This window comes from Panthera tigris, chromosome D2, assembly GCF_018350195.1.
Source record: "Panthera tigris isolate Pti1 chromosome D2, P.tigris_Pti1_mat1.1, whole genome shotgun sequence".
Classification (NCBI taxonomy): Eukaryota; Metazoa; Chordata; class Mammalia; order Carnivora; family Felidae; genus Panthera; species Panthera tigris.
In genome coordinates, this window is record NC_056670.1 from 45,404,538 (window position 1) to 45,420,228 (window position 15,691).

The 15,691-nt window shown below is 45.1% G+C and overlaps 1 long non-coding RNA gene across 2 annotated transcripts; it reads left to right on the forward strand.

The window, feature by feature from the left end:
• Positions 1-76: 76 nt before the first annotated feature.
• On the forward strand, positions 77-15,181 carry LOC122231794. 2 transcript variants are annotated; one of them, XR_006209037.1, is made up of 5 exons: positions 77-548; positions 5,745-5,819; positions 6,574-6,691; positions 10,980-11,219; positions 15,108-15,181. It is a non-coding gene; the product is annotated as an uncharacterized LOC122231794 (long non-coding RNA). The 2 variants fall into 2 exon arrangements; XR_006209036.1 differs by lacking the exon at positions 5,745-5,819.
• Positions 15,182-15,691: the final 510 nt, after the last annotated feature.

Consider the following 15,691-nt stretch of genomic DNA (forward strand, 5'->3'; position numbering starts at 1 on the left):
GGGAGCCCGCAGACCCAATCCCAGCCACGCCTGCGAGCCTGCGCACTGGAGCCTCACCCTGCGCCACCGCCCTCTGCTGGCCTGGCTGGAGCCTGCAGTACCTCCCCTGCTGGCCTTTCAAGGCCATACAGCGCTCCCTGCGGACCCAGCTGACGCCTCCCTGCGGGTCGCTGGTCCACCACCCCGCTGTACATACCCCTTTCCTAAACTAAGCCCTGACGCCAGCAACTCTCTGAGCCATGCCCACATCTTGAACCACTGACTTTGTTCCCTAGGGATGGCCTCTTGGTTCATACGTACGTCTGACTGTCCCCCTCTACTGAGTCGCAGAGCGGCCAGAGTAGAAGTGGATTTGCAGTGTCAGAGCAGGACAGAGTATTTAGGAACGTTGGACAGGATAGACTACTGCAGAAGTCACTAACCCGTGCCGGAGTGCGAGGTCGGTTGGCTACAGGTCGGTTGAGAGTTTCTGTTCGGATCGTCGGTGCAGGGGCAATTCAGGATGTAAACATTGCCTCAATCCACGAAGCTGGAATCTTTTTATCTTGGTGAGTACATCTGTCTCCATTTGGTCCTGACCCGAGCCATTCTAGCAGATCCATTTCCCTTGAAGTCATGACAAGACCTGCCTGGCTCAGCCCACGGTCGTCAGTGTTGGTCCAAAGAAGACAGCCATATCTTTAAGCTGAAGGCGGACTCAGCAAAAACGGCCACCCTCTGTCCAGGCATGGAGGGGTCAGCTTCCTGCTCTAGGAGTCACTGACGATAGGTAGCTGCCTTCTCTCCATCAGAGTCCTGGTTTTCCCTTAGCAGCCAAGGCACCCTCCAGGCAAGCTGTACCAGTGTCAGGGTAAGATTCCTCTTAAAGACGGACCCCCTTGTCTGATGTATCTTTTGTTTTTCATAGTCTCTAATATCAGAAGTCTGCCGTGGTCACCATTTCACAAACATGAACAGCATGAATGAATTGAAATGTTATGTATACTGTTATATGTCCCTACATAGAAGGCTATCTTAGGGACACACAGAAGAAAGAATTCCCACCCACAGCGTCAGGAAATCCCCGAATGGAGACTAAATGAACACTTGGTCAAAGTGGATCCTGAGGTCTCTATCCACCAACCTTCCACTAAACCACACAATAATCTCAGAGGCCACCAACCCAGAAGGCTTTTCTTGGTTGCTTCTGTGGAAAATTGAAAGAATGATGTAGTATGTTACCAAACTTTCTGCCATGCTTTGGAGGCCTTTTCAAACTCTTGTGTCTAACCAGTCACCAGTAGTGCAAAGAGTCTTGCAGGCCTAGATTTCAATCCCTGCTCTGCTACTGAATAGCTGGTGACCTGGAGCAAGTTACTTCCTAATTTCTGCCTCAGTTTCTTTAAAAAAAAAAAAAAAAGTCCAGGGGCACCTGGATGACTCAGTCGGTTAAGCACACTCTTGATTTCAGCTCAGGTCATGATCTCATGGTTCATGAGATTGAGTCCCAGCACAGAGCCTCCTTGGGATTCTCTCTCTCTCTCTTTCTGCCCCTCCCCCGCTCATGCTATCTCTCTCAAAATAAATAAACTTAAAAAGAGTCCATAAGGTTGTAAGTGCTTAATGAGACAAAGTACAGAAGCATCCAGCACTGTGTCTGGTGCTAAATCCTGTTTCCCTTTCCCAGAAGGATGGATTCACAGAGTTTGCTAGGGCTGTGGATCTTCCAGAGTTTCTGTGCTGACTGTTTCTATCTCTCATTGTCTGTTTCTCTCTAAGCAAAGGACCTGCTGCAGCCATGGTCTCTATCCTGTTGTGGGTAAGGCTGGATACCCTCCACAAATTAGACCAGGCATATTGATGTCGCCGTCATTCCAAAAGCAGGTCTAGGAGACTAGGTTGCTAATATTCCCTTTCCTTTGGGCTCCAGAACTCAACCTTACAGGACTCTTCACCACACAACCCTTGGTGCTTACTGCAGGCCTGGTCCCAATGTGGTCCTCCAGCGCAGTTCTGCCTCTCGTATTCCATCCATCCAGGTTCCCTTTCCAGGCTAGCTATGGAGTCTCTTGGTTATCCCCTCTCTGCTCCCCCCACTCCCCCCCCCAGACACCACCTCCTCCTGTCCTGCTTTGCCTGGGGCTCACTACAGATCCCTGGGAAAGCTCAGATGGGGGAATAGCAGTGACCAGCACAAAGAGGTAACGCTGACTGTGTCATCTCACAGTCTGCACCCCCACCCCTGGTCTGGACATCCAGGCTCCCTCTTGGATGCACCTGAAGGCCAGCCAAAGACCTGCTCTCTGCTGAGGTGGGGCCCTTCTGCTTCTTTCAAGTACAAGAATTTACTGACAAAATGGCCCCTCATCCCAAGCCATGGGTCTCCAGACACAATCAGAGAGGACCCATGAGGGGCTTCCAGACTCCAGTAAGCAGCGTGCACCCAGGACCTCAGAACCCAAAGGCATGTTTTCACAGTCCGCAAGGTCCACGCTCAAGTCCAGAGCTTTCTAAACTTGGTTTGACCCAGGGAAGAGCACATAACTAAGAATAAGAAACACCGGCAGGAAAGAAAAGAATCTTTTCAGCAACACTACCCTTCCGTCGGATCCGTCACGGCCCAGGCCTCTGCTTGGCAGCCTGATGTATTTTTAGATGATGTTCTTCACACCCAGCGCCACCAAGTGTGAGTGGATGGGGATCGTGAGCTTGGAAGAAGCCATGGGGCCTTTCTGTGTGTTTCTTTCTCTCTGCTTAGCTTTGAGACACTTCACATAAAAGGCTCTATAAAAATAAATTGTGGAAAGTGCAACGCCAATAAAAAGCCCAGTGGGAGCCGAAAACTGTTTTATTTAAAGAGCAGAAGGACACACACTTACCTCGTTGTGAATTCCCCACTGCCCGGTCCCTGAGCCTGGCACATGGTAGATGCCCAATAAATATTAATTGATTGACCATTAGCTGCTGCTCATCTGTTTGCAGAGTGTCAACCAGCCCATCGTTCCGCAGGCACACACCACACGGAGAGGGAAGGAACCCGGAGGCTTTGACAAGGAGAGTCGCTAAGTTGGCAGGCTCGCCTGTCACCAACTCTTGTACATAAATGCCCCGCCTTCCGCTTCCAGCTCTACTTATTAACAGTAAAATCATGATGTGGCAGAAAGTGAACTGCAAACACTGACAGATTCTAACAGGGGAGCTGGATAGATGCCTTTCAACCTTCATGTATTACCGCTTGGTCTGTGCCAAGCCCTGGGCTCTACAGCAAGAATACAGATGTCATCAGCTGATTGCATCTTATTAGCTAGACAGAATAGGGGGCACACGGAAGACAACGTCTTTGTTTCCTTCCAGTGCCATTCAAGTTCGATATCCAGATGCGTTTTTTTCCTGGGCCCTTGTATATCAATCTTGGGCAGGCCCATAACTATGAGCACCCAGAACAGTCCCATTTCAGTGTAAGATTCCCTCTGTCTTCTGATCTGTTAAGCTCTCTGCCCTTGAGGCTGGGACTGCTTTGGGTTGGAAACGGGTATGGGAAATGGACATATCAGTTTCTCCTCCTCACTCAGCTTCACACCCACATCCTACTTTGTAGACCCAGTGCCTGATCTCTCTGCAGCTGGAACGCAGCCCTGGGCCCTCTGGGCTCTGCAGGTATTTTGAGTCAGCTGTTTGTGCTGGGAGAGAATCTTGTGGCTTCCCCAACAACTCCCCTGCAAGGTGTCTCCAGGCGCAACTCCATTGCCTGGGTGATGTTGTCTCTGGACAGCTGTTTACAATGCCCTCCCTCTGCTCCCCCACTCCAGAGTACCAATGAGTTTATGTAGTCTGTGCTATGAGTACAGGTGCCAGACAAATGGGTAAGTGGGAGCCAAAATGCCAACTTGGTTTTAGTCCCCCGATGAGGGGTTTGTCAAAGGGAGAAAAGGCCACCTTTGTATAATGTATCAGCCACAGAAGGGGGCTTTTTAGGATTCTCACTGACACACCCTCTGTGTGAGCGGAGGCTCTGACACTCCTGTCTCTCTCTCTTTCTCTCTCTCTCACTCTGGTTGGGTCATGCCTACTTATTTTACAAGAGCTGTAGGCTGTGCCCCACCTGTAGGGCCACTTGACTATAAGAAAAGCTTCCACGTCCTTACCCTACCAAGTGTATGACAATTTATTCCTGGGCAGTCCTTTTTCTCTTTGCTCCCCCACCAGGCTTATTTTTTCTGCCATCACCTCTCACCTTTACATGGCTCAGGCATGGATTAGACACGAAGACTTTTGTCCGGTACGTGCTGGATAGCTAGCTTGTGCGAGCACATTGTGAGTGTCCATGTTCATCGCTATCTTGAGAATGCAGAGATCCCATCCTCCTTGTATATTCCCATCAAGCAGAATATGCAGAAGAACATGTTGTTCAGCATTCAAGGTCAGGGGCTCTGGGGGTAATCAACCCGAAGCGTCTCCCTTGTAATGAAGAATGTCCAGACAGCAGGCCTTCATCTCCTTGGAATGCTGGCCATGAAGGAAGGAGAGGCTACAGATAGTTGCTAGGCTAGTTACTACATTATAAAAGCTTGCTGCATGTAGATCCCAGCAATGGTTGCTTTGTCCAGTCAGCCACTTACGGACTCCTTGTATGTAAGTTGCAGGAGTAAACCGATGTCTTGACATCTGTGTCTGGGTCATTTCTTTGGCCTCACTGGACCGTCACCCACACTTGGCTTAGAGTCTATTGAGATGCAGCTACACACCCGTGTGTCCCCCCCCCCCCACCACCACCTCCAACTTCAGGAGACACACATCAAGCCTTATAAATTATTCTCTTAAAGTTCTCTCATACGGGGAAAAGCACCACCCTCCCTCACAGGTATGGAAGGGAAAATACCATAGCATTCCAACATCTGTTTTCAGGGGAATTGTCCATTCCTGGCCTCCTTACCCTCTAAACCCTTATAGGCTATGGGTGGGTGATCACCAGTGCTGCTGGCTTGCCAGGGGAGGTGACTGGAGTAGTTCACCAAATGAAGAAGGGAGACCGCTGCATGGGACTGTCCCTCTGCTGCTGCTCCCTTTATATGTTAGCACCTCATAGCACTGTTAGCCTTAGGGTCTGTTCTACAGAAACTCTTGTAGGTAAAACCACACCATGGCATTACCTTGAGCCCTCAGTGATGGCGCCCTTTGCAATGGAATTCATGATGATCCCATCTTAATGAAAACATCCTTCTGGGGTACCTCAGATCCAGAGACATCTCAAATTCAGAATGTATAAAACCAAACTGATCACCAAATATGATACTCCTTGATCATCCCCATCCTAGTTGATGGGCCCACCATTCCTTCTGCTCTGGAATCAGCAGTGGTCTCCAAAGTGATCTGATTACTTTTTGTCTCTCCCTATACCAATCCTTCCTCCACCCCACAAACCAGACTAATCTTTCTGATGAGAGTTCTTATTATAACAAACACTGCTGAAAAGCCAAGCTTAGTTCATAATCTGTCCACACCCCATCCTCGGCTCCTCTCCTGCCTCTCAGCCCCCTGCTTACTCTGTCTTTATGCTGAATCATTCCCATGCTCTTCAAGGCTTATGCCTCTCCTCTTAGAGGAACATCTTGCTACCCCATTGCAGACCCTCCCCTCGGGTAGCATTAATATTTACTTCTGGGGAAAAAAAATCCCTTTTCTCTCTACATTACTTTTTTCTATACCATCATTCTAGCACTATTCCCATTGATAGTAACGTGTCTGTGTTTTATCTCCTTCACAAGACACAAGCCCCCAGCAAGTAACTGCCATCCATGGTCATCTCTACCCCCTGGGCCTTGCCCAGAGCCTGCTATATGGTAGGTACTCAGTGAATGTGTGTCAAATGGAAAATGGGGCAGAAACATGTAGAGCTGTTCCGATATTCTTCCTGATGATTTCTCTCTAGGATTGCTTGACTCTGAAGCTGAGTCACTTATTCGGCAGCCGAGATTTGTGTAGCTGAAGGATGAAATTGCAATTTATGAAAAAAATATATATACTTGAAGTGTCGCAGCAATAGCATGATGTAGATGTACTGTGGGAGAGTCAGACACAGACTGGCGGCAGAAGCTGAGAGCTCTCACTCTTGGTCAATGGATCTATGACTTAATGCAGAACCCGCGCTGCCAGTACGTGGAGCAGCCACAATATGGTTAAAGCAGAGTTGAGAAAACCATTGTTTTTAATTAAACTTTTTTATTTTGAGGTAATTATAGGTTCACATGCAGTTATAAGAAACAATACAGATGATGCCCTGGACCTTTACCAGTTTGCTCTAAGGATAACAACTTTATTATTATACAACTAGTATAGTATCACAACCAGGATATTAACATTGATCTATCTCTCAATCAGATAGATTGAGTGTGTGTGTGTGTGTGTGTGTGTTCTGTTCTATCCAATTTTACCATATGGGTAGGTTTATATATCCAACACCACAGTTGAGATATAGAACCATTACCATCAGAGTCCCTCCTGCTGCCCTTTTATGACCACACTCACATACCTGCCCCCTCTTTCCCTGCTCCCTCCTTAACCTAAGGTAACCATAAATCTCTTCTCCATTTCTAGAACTTCGTCACTTCAAGAGTGTCATACAAATGGAATCATACTGCACACACTTTTGTGACTGGCTTCTTGGCGGAATTCTCCAGAGAACCATCCAAACATGCATAATTCACCCTTTGGGGTATGGATATACCATGGTTTGTTTAATGATTCGCCTGGTTGAAAAGCATCTGGATTATTTCCAGTTTGGGGCTATTATAAATCAAGCTTCTCTGAACATTAATATACAGATCTTTGTACGAAAATGTTTCCACTTCTCTGAGATAAATGCCTAATCTCAAGTTCTGAGTCTCATGGTAACTGCATACTTACTTTTTTATAAGAAACTGCCAAACTATTTTCCAGAGTGACTACACCATTTTACAGTCCCACTGGCAATGCATGAGTGGCCCAGGTTGTCCACATCTTCACCAGCATTTGGTGGTGTCACTATTTATTTACCATTCTGATATGTATATAGAGATACCTTATTGTGGTTTGATTTTTGCATTTCCCTAATAGCTAATAAGGTTGAACATCTTTTCCTGTGCTTGCTTGTCACCTGTATATAATCCTCAGGGAAATACCTGTTCATACCTTTGCCTATTTTCTAATTGGATTTTGGCTTTTTACTGTTGAGTTTTGAGAGTTCTCTGTATATTCTACATACTAGTCTTTGTTGGATATGTGGTTTGCAAATACTTTCCCCCACCTTTCTTTTTTTTTAGAGAGAGAGAGTGCAAAAGAGAATGCACACATGAACAAGAAAGAGGATCGGGGGGTGGGGAGAGAGAGAGAGAGAGAGAGAGAGAGAGAGAGAGAGAATCTTAAGCAGATTCCATGCTCAGCATGGAGCCCAACACAGGGCTCTGTCCCACAACCCTGGGATCATAACCTAAGCCGAAATCAAGAGTCAAATGCTCAACCAACTGAGCCACCCAGACACTCCTGGTTTTTCACCCTTTTAATAGAATCTTTCACAGAGCAAAATACCAATTTATCCATTTTCGTTTTATGTGTCATGCTTTTGATGTCAAGTCTAAGAACTCCTTGCCTAGCCCTCAATCCCAAGGCTTTCTTGTTTGTTTTTGTTTGTTTGTTTTCTGAAAGTCCCATAGTTTTACATTTACATTTAAGTCTGTGATCCACTTTGGGTTCATTTTTGTACAAGTTGTGATATTTAGGTCAGTCCCCTTTTTTTTTTTTTTTTTTTTTTTTTTTTTGGTCTGTGGATGTCCAAATGTTTCAGCAATATTTATTGAAAGGCTACTTTCTCTCCATTAAATTTCTTCTGCACCTTTGTCAAAAATCAGTTGGAAATATATGTATGGGTTTATTTCTGGGTTCTTTATTCTATTCTATGGATCTGTATGTCTATCCCTCTGCCATACTACACTTAATGAAGGTAGCTATCTAGTAAGCCTTGATGTTGGACACAGCTATTCCTCCCACTTCATTCTACATGTTCAAGATTATTTTAGTTATTCTAGGGCCTGTGACTTTTCAGAACGTATTTTTTATTTATATAAATTATATTTAAAATACAAAATGCATAAAATAAATTTTAGAAGACGCTTGTCTATATCTACGAAATAACTTGAAGGGAACTTGACAGGAATCCCATTACACCTCTAAATTAAACTTTGTCAGGGAGAATTCACATCTTTGCTAAGTGGACTTGGGAAGCCCGCCTTAGCTCTACAATTTAGTGGTGACCGTGTATATGTTTGGGCAACCTCATACACATGGCGTACTGGCACATAACAGAAGCTTAATAAATATTTATGGCAGAGAGGAAGGATGGGAGAGCCAAGCAAAATCTTGAAGAGTGTGCATCCATGCTTTCCAAATCTGGCCATATATACAATCCTCTGCTGAGCTTGATAAAAGGACAGTTCTCTGGTTTTTACCCCAACCCTGCTGGTTTAGAGTCTCCAGGGGTGAGGCCAGTGAAGCTGTATTTTTAACACCCTCTGTAGTTGACTTGACTTAGGTACAGCCAGATTTGAGGATGCGCAATGCAGAAGCCAGGCAGGGAAGCAGTTTGCGCTCAGTGGTCTGAGTCCCTTAGGACTGCACTGTCCTTTCCAACATTTGCCCTGAAACAAAGCAAGTAGCAGCTGCAGTCAAGTCCACCCAAGGCAAATTAACATGCTCTTCATGAGATATGGCTCAAATGGGTTAACAGCCCTGGGGGGAAAGGGGGTCCTTTCCCCTAAGGAGGAGGACTAGATTCATTTTGAACCTGTAGGCATCCATTTCTTTTCCAAAAAGGAAATAAGCAACCAGGGTTCAGCAGAGCACAAGCAGTTCCAAAATTGTAAATACTGTTATTTATTCACTTCATTGCATGCTTGATTAATTCCCTAAACTTGAGGTCTGTGAAACCGTGTAATAGTGCACCGAGGAAGCTGGCTCCAGCCCTGAGTGCATTTGAAACAAGACTGTTCAGATGCCCGGAATTTCTCTTTAATTAATAACAAAACAAGGCAATGGATCTATCAGACTTCTCTCATAAAGAAAACAAGAAATTAGGAATCAAAGCACATGGAGAAGAGTTAGTAAATTAAATTTTAGAACATAGGCTTTTCTAAACCTTTGTGTTTGTCTGTTGTCTCTCTTTTTTTTTTTTTTCTGGTCCAGTCTTTTTATTTTCAACTTAAAATTCGTTATACAAGTAATAAATACAGAAAAGTAAAGGTATTTTTTAACAAAATGTATTCTCTTAATCTATCATCCAACCCCTGGGTGATTTCTACTCCCTCACTATACTAGTCTGTGTGTATGTGCATATGCCTTTCTGTGGATGTCATCAGTACCCCATTTCAACTTGCAACTTGATGTTGTTATACCAAACACTGCTCTAAGTCGTGACTTTCCGTATTTGGTTTATTGTCCTCTTCGCTACATAATATCCCATTATGCTACCATCCCATAATTGTCTCACTTTTCTTTTTCACCATACTGTCTTTAATATCACCATATTTTATTCTATTCAATCTTTTCACCATGCTGACATAACTGTCTTTAACATTACTGTATTCTAAGGGATTTTCACCATTTTCAAGTTGTTTTCAGAGAGAGCACTCCAATGAACATCTTGAAATATGTGGGTATTTTTTTCTTATTCTGAATTATTCCTTTGGGATAAATTCTGAAGACTGGCACGGTGAGGTATTGGGCATAAGCATTTATATGGCTTTTGGCATTTCTGATTATACCAATTTCACCCAAATTTTGCCAAAATTGGATAGGATTTTTTTTAATTTTGCAAATGTGAACACAAACTAATCCATTGAGATTATTTTGATTAGACTATATATTTGTCAGGGTGCCTGGCTGGCACAGTCACTTAAGTGTCCAACGTCGGCTCAAATCATGATCTCATGGTTCAGGGTTCAAGCCCCATGTCTGGGCTCTGTGTTGACAGCTCAGAGCCTGGAGCCCACTTCGGATTCTGTGTCTCCCTCTCTCTCTGCCCCTCCCCTGCTCACACTATGTCTCTCTCTCTCTCAAAAATAAACAAACGTTAAAAAGAACTTTTTTGGGGCGCCTGGGTGGCGCAGTCGGTTGAGCGTCCGACTTTGGCCAGGTCACGATCTCGCGGTCAGTGGGTTCGAGCCCCGCGTCAGGCTCTGGGCTGATGGCTCGGAGCCTGGAGCCTGTTTCCGATTCTGTGTCTCCCTCTCTCTCTGCCCCTCCCCCGTTCATGCTCTGTCTCTCTCTGTCCCAAAAAAAAAAAAAAAAAAAAAAAAAGTTGAAAAAAAAAAAAAAAAGAACTTTTTTAAACAGAATATGTATTTGTCCACCATTTGCATTTTTATTGTGTACACCGGCTACTGAAATCCTTTATTAATCTATTATAAACTATAATGGGATTTCTAAATATTATAGGTATTAATCTTTATTCACAATTATGTAAGTGCTTCCCCATCCATTGCACCTATTTCTACATTAATTTTGTCATCGTTGCTGCACAGAAGTTTTTACGTTCTTTATACTGTCAACTCTTTAGTTCTTCCTTGTTATGCTTTTTTATTGCTGTAGGCCAGAAGAAGTGTGTTATTCCTGTGTAGATCTGGTGAGACTAGAATCTGCTTTCACCAGCTTTTCTCTGTGTTGCTTTTTTTTTCCTAATCAAACGGTCTGTAATTGTAATAGATGAAGTGAGATTTGAATCAAATCCTCTTTTCCAGTTATGTGTGTGAAGGCGTCTTCCTTCCCCATGTTGAAATGTTGACTGCCACGTATCCCCTCTTGCGTCATGCTATGCGTGTTCCTTGGCGCACACTGTGTCCACCAGCTAATCCCACGTAATATTAGCTTCTTATTATGGCCGTGGCTATATATCATAATATCTGATAATGCCAGATCTACCACTTTGCTCTTTCTTTTTTATTACATGTTCCCATCTTATTTTTCCTCCATAGAATCTTTAGGATCAGGTCGTGGAGTTCAAAAGGAAAATGCTTTTAAAAGAATCTACAACCATATGGAGTTGCACAGGAGGAACACAGAAAGATGTCAAAACACATTACTCCCATGGCTTTTGAGCCGTCTCTCAGCAGATTCCCTTGAGGGAACTGACAGCACTTTGAAGGCCATGGAAACTCCTTCAACCAATGGAGAACTAAAGAGTGGAAACTGGAACACTGCATCTGTCCCAGAAGGTGTGTACCAGGGCAGCAGCGAGACCTCACCCTGGGCTGGCTTATCTTGACATAGGTGGTTGGTTCTCAAATCCTTTCACAAGGGGAAGCCCTTGTGAGCGCACTTGTGCACGCACACACACACACACACACACCAAGCTTTATTGGACATAAACCCCAGAACCGAGGAGAGGTCATGACCACTATTCAAAATGAGTCTCAGAACTGACAGGCATGATCTTCTTGAAGTTAGTTCTCAACTGGGCCAGACCCTCCATTCCATGTTGCCTTCTCGGGGACCCACAGGCTTCTTTCCTGGTTGTAGAGCTTGTGCATACATTCTCCGGACCAAGGGCACCTGAGGCCTCTTCCATGTGATCACTGTCAAAAGGATGTGCATGCAGAAACCTTGGGTTCTGCCTTGGGTGACTGTCCAACTTTCTCTGTTCACCTAAAACAATAGGCAGCTTTTACTGGTTGGCCTCACCATTTGGCCCTAGCCTTTCCCAAAGAGAACAGTTTAATTGCCTTCTCGATCCCACCAGACAGCAGGGATTGTTTTAGCCTCCTAAGAGAGAAATATTTTGTGACAGAACTAGTAGGACTCATGACATCTGAGGCAAAGACATGTGTGTTACACAAGTGCATGTGGAACACACATTCTAGAGGAAATGTAAAAGTGCACCAAGAGTTCAATCAGACAGATGCAGCGTGAATCTGCCCCTTCTGGCTGTGTGATTTTGGGCAAATTAAATAAGCCTTCTAAGTGCCATTTATAAAAGAGGAATAAGAATATCTTTCAAAGTTGATATGAGGGCTAAATGAAATTATTTATTATCTCATTGTCTAAAAGGACCAAAGAAAATAATCTGTTATATGGTTTTAAAGAATGCATGACTCCATCCATAAGGAAAATCCTCTTTATACCCTCCCCACTTCCAGGATGAAAGAGAGAATATATACAACAGAGATCCTTAATCTTTAGGGGATTGTGGACCACTTAGAGAATTTAAAGAATGTTAAGAGTTGCTTTTTCAAACAAAAAAAAAGAGCTGCTTTTTCCAAAAGAAGCATGCAAGTCAATATTCTAACTGTAGAGATGCACAGATGCCTTGAAGCTCATCTGTGGGCTGCTCCAAGGAGCCCAGGCTGAGAGCTCACTTAAGCACTTCCCTGCAGGCCTGCCTTCTATCAGCAGGGTGGGATAAGGGGCTAATGACAGCCTAGGCCTAATGACATCCCAAGCCACTGTCATAGCAGAGAGCTATTCAGTCTACCCAGATCCTGGCACCCTTGCCATGGACCAATACTTCTTCCCGCCCCTCAAGTTAGAGGGCAAGTCTGACAAAGTTGCCCAGTTCCTTTGTCTGCACAGAAAAAAAAAAAAAACAACCAGTATTGAATGGATTCCTAAGGTTGCACCATCTCACTGGAGAGATAGTCTCCTTTGTGATTTATGACTAAAATGCACTAACACTTCTTGAGTTCTTCCTCACCAGGCAGTGTGCTAAACCTTTGACACGCATTGTCCTCTCTTACAGAATGAGGTAGCTTTTGCTATCTCCATTTGGTAGTCAGCTGAGTCTTAGATGGTTTAAAAGTCGTTTGCTGCAGGTTACCCCCCTAGTAAGTGATGGAGGCAGGCTTGGAGCCTGAGCCCCTCCAACCAAAAAGCCCTATTGTCTCTTCTCTGCTACCTGCTCCAGTCTCCAGAGGAACAGCAGATTTCCTGGGACATTTCATAAGTACCGACACTTGGGGTCCTTACTTGTTTCCCCGTAGGTCCCAAAAGCATTGCTTACCCCATCCTCTCTTAGCTCCCCAGCCCTGAGGAGCCCACACTGGAAATATTTCCCTCCACATATAAGCCACACCCTGCCTGCTCCACTTGTATGAATCCATCATTGCATCATCCCCAAAGCCGTCAGTGTCCAACTTTCCCATGGATGGTAGGCACGGTCTTCAAAGCCCCCACGTGATCTCCTCTATGAACTTGTTGCTTCCTATTTCAGATAAGAACCAGTCCTTTTGGCATATTTAAATTTCAAATAGCCACCCACCTTATTAGCTTGCCTGCCATTGTCCTCTAAGAAATCCAGGTCAGTCATTTGTGGTGAATATGTAGCTATGACACAATGGGCTAAAAGTGAACAAGACTGTCTCAGGTACACCCAAATCTTCATGAGCTGATGCCTCGGTAAGTTTCAAGGTGCCTTGAAAATGTGTTTATATGAAAGTTTCTTGAGTATTTAGCATTTTTTAAATAATGGAACAATTCTCTGTCTCCCTCTCTCTGCCCCTCCTCTCTCTCTTTTTTTCTCTCTCTCTCTCTCACACACACACACACTCAAAAATGAATAAATGTTTAAAACATTTTTTTAAATTTTTTAATGTTTATTTATTTTTGTGAGACAGAGAGAGATAGAGCACGAGCAGGGGAGGAGAAAAGAGGGAGACACAGAATCTGAAGCAGGCTCCGGGCTCTGAGCTGTCAGCGCAGAGTCCAATGCAGGGCTCGAACTCACAACTCACTTCAGATCATAACCTGAGCTGAAGTGGGAATGCTTAACCAACTGAGCCACCCAGGCACCCCTAAAAAATTCTTTTAAAGAAAAAGGGGCACCTGGGTGGCTCAGTCAGTTGAGCATCCCACTTTGGCTCAGGTCATGATCTCCGGGTTCATGAGTTCTAGCCCCACGTCAGGCTTTTTGCGGATAGCACAGAGTCTGCTTCTGATTCTCTGTCTATCTGTCTCTCTCTCTCTGCCCCCCCCCACTATCTCTCTCTCTCTTCCTCTCTCTCTCTCTGTTTCTCAAAAATGAACAAACATTTAAAATAATTTTTAAATAAGTAAATAAATAAATAAATAAATAATAAAATACTGGAACAACATATGTTATAGGCACTTTACCAGAACGTTGGGTGGGTTTACCAACCTGTCAAGAGTTTAACCCGCTCTGCTCCTAGTCAGAGGATTTTTGTCATATTTACTCTTCCCTCGTCTTCATCGGTACAATCTGCCTCCAGCTCTCTGACCCAGTCCCAACTTCTGGTGGCATCCTGAGTTAACAGAATGACTTTCTCGATCAAAAAAGAGCTCGCTGTGAGCCACAGAGGCTGTCGAGAAGGACTGCACTACAGGGCACCGAGACACTTCTCTGAAATCTATGTAGCCCAAGGGTAGGCAAGAGCACACAAAAGAGGAATGAGCACTTAACAAGCAGCCCTCCCAAAAGAGACAGGACACTGGGCCACATATAGATGGCAGCAGAGGAAGGCCCCGAACATGTGGTCCATGGAATAAAAGAGCTAGAATGATTTATGGCTGTCACTTACCCACTGTGTGACCTTGGGAAAGTCCCAAATGGGAATGACAGTGACCCTATCTTACAGGGTGTTGTCATGGAACATGGGCAGTGGTGAATGCCATGACGAGGTGTGACCGCCCCCCTCCGAGGCGATGCAAGGGGAACGAGGTGATGCCCATAGACCATCACCCAGCCAAAGTGGACTGAACACTGAGCCCAGCCTCAGTCCACCCAGAGTGACACCCACCTGAGGGTGCCATCTTCCGGGTCCACAGCCTCCTCCAGGTCTTCCCATTCACTGTCACTCTCACAAGCCTCTTCTGCAGGCAAAGACTCCGAGAGGGCACTCCAAGAACAGAACTGTGGCAAGGGAATGGTCCCTGAATCTGCCTCCAAACATTCTTCACAGAGTAGCTGGCCTTCCCATGCAGAGTTGATGGTAAGATAGGCTTCATTTTCCACAGTGGGAGAAGTGGCTTCAGGTAGATGGCACATGTCCCCTTCCTCATCATCCCTGTCCAATTCAGGACTAGAAAACAGAAACCCATGTGTCTTCCAGCATTGATAAGAAACTCCTCTCCCCATCTTGCCTTGCTTTCAGGATGATCATCACAGCACATCATAGGAGAGCCAGCCAGGGTCCAAACAGCTCCTGCCAGAGACTGTTCTGAACATTGGATAAGATATGGATGGCCCCTGTGCCTGAGGATCCCCTGATTTAATGGGAAGAGTGAGTGGTGAACAAATGTTACAATCCAGGGAGAAAGTGCTATAGGAGCGGCAGCACAGAGCATTATGGGAGCAAGGGGAGCTCCTTACGGAGGCCAGGAGACCATGGGGGACTTGCCAGAGGACATGGCATCAAAAGCAGAGCTATGCCTCAGTTCTGGGCCATGACTTCGGTTCTCGGGAAAGCTTATTAACTTCTCTGGGACCTCAGTTTTCCCATCTGAAAAGTGAGAAGGTCGAGAAATTTATAGGATTTCTGAGATGCTTAGAATACATAATTCTGGTACATCCATCCATGGCTCCTGGTGCAGGGTAAGTCCTCAGTAAATAGGAGGGGCTGTTATCGCTATGACTATGAATGCCGTTTCAACAGAGGGGTTAGAGGGAAAGGGCCAAAGCGGGAGGCTGGGAACAACTCAAGCAGGTGACCTTCAAAGCACTCTGTGCAAATATCGA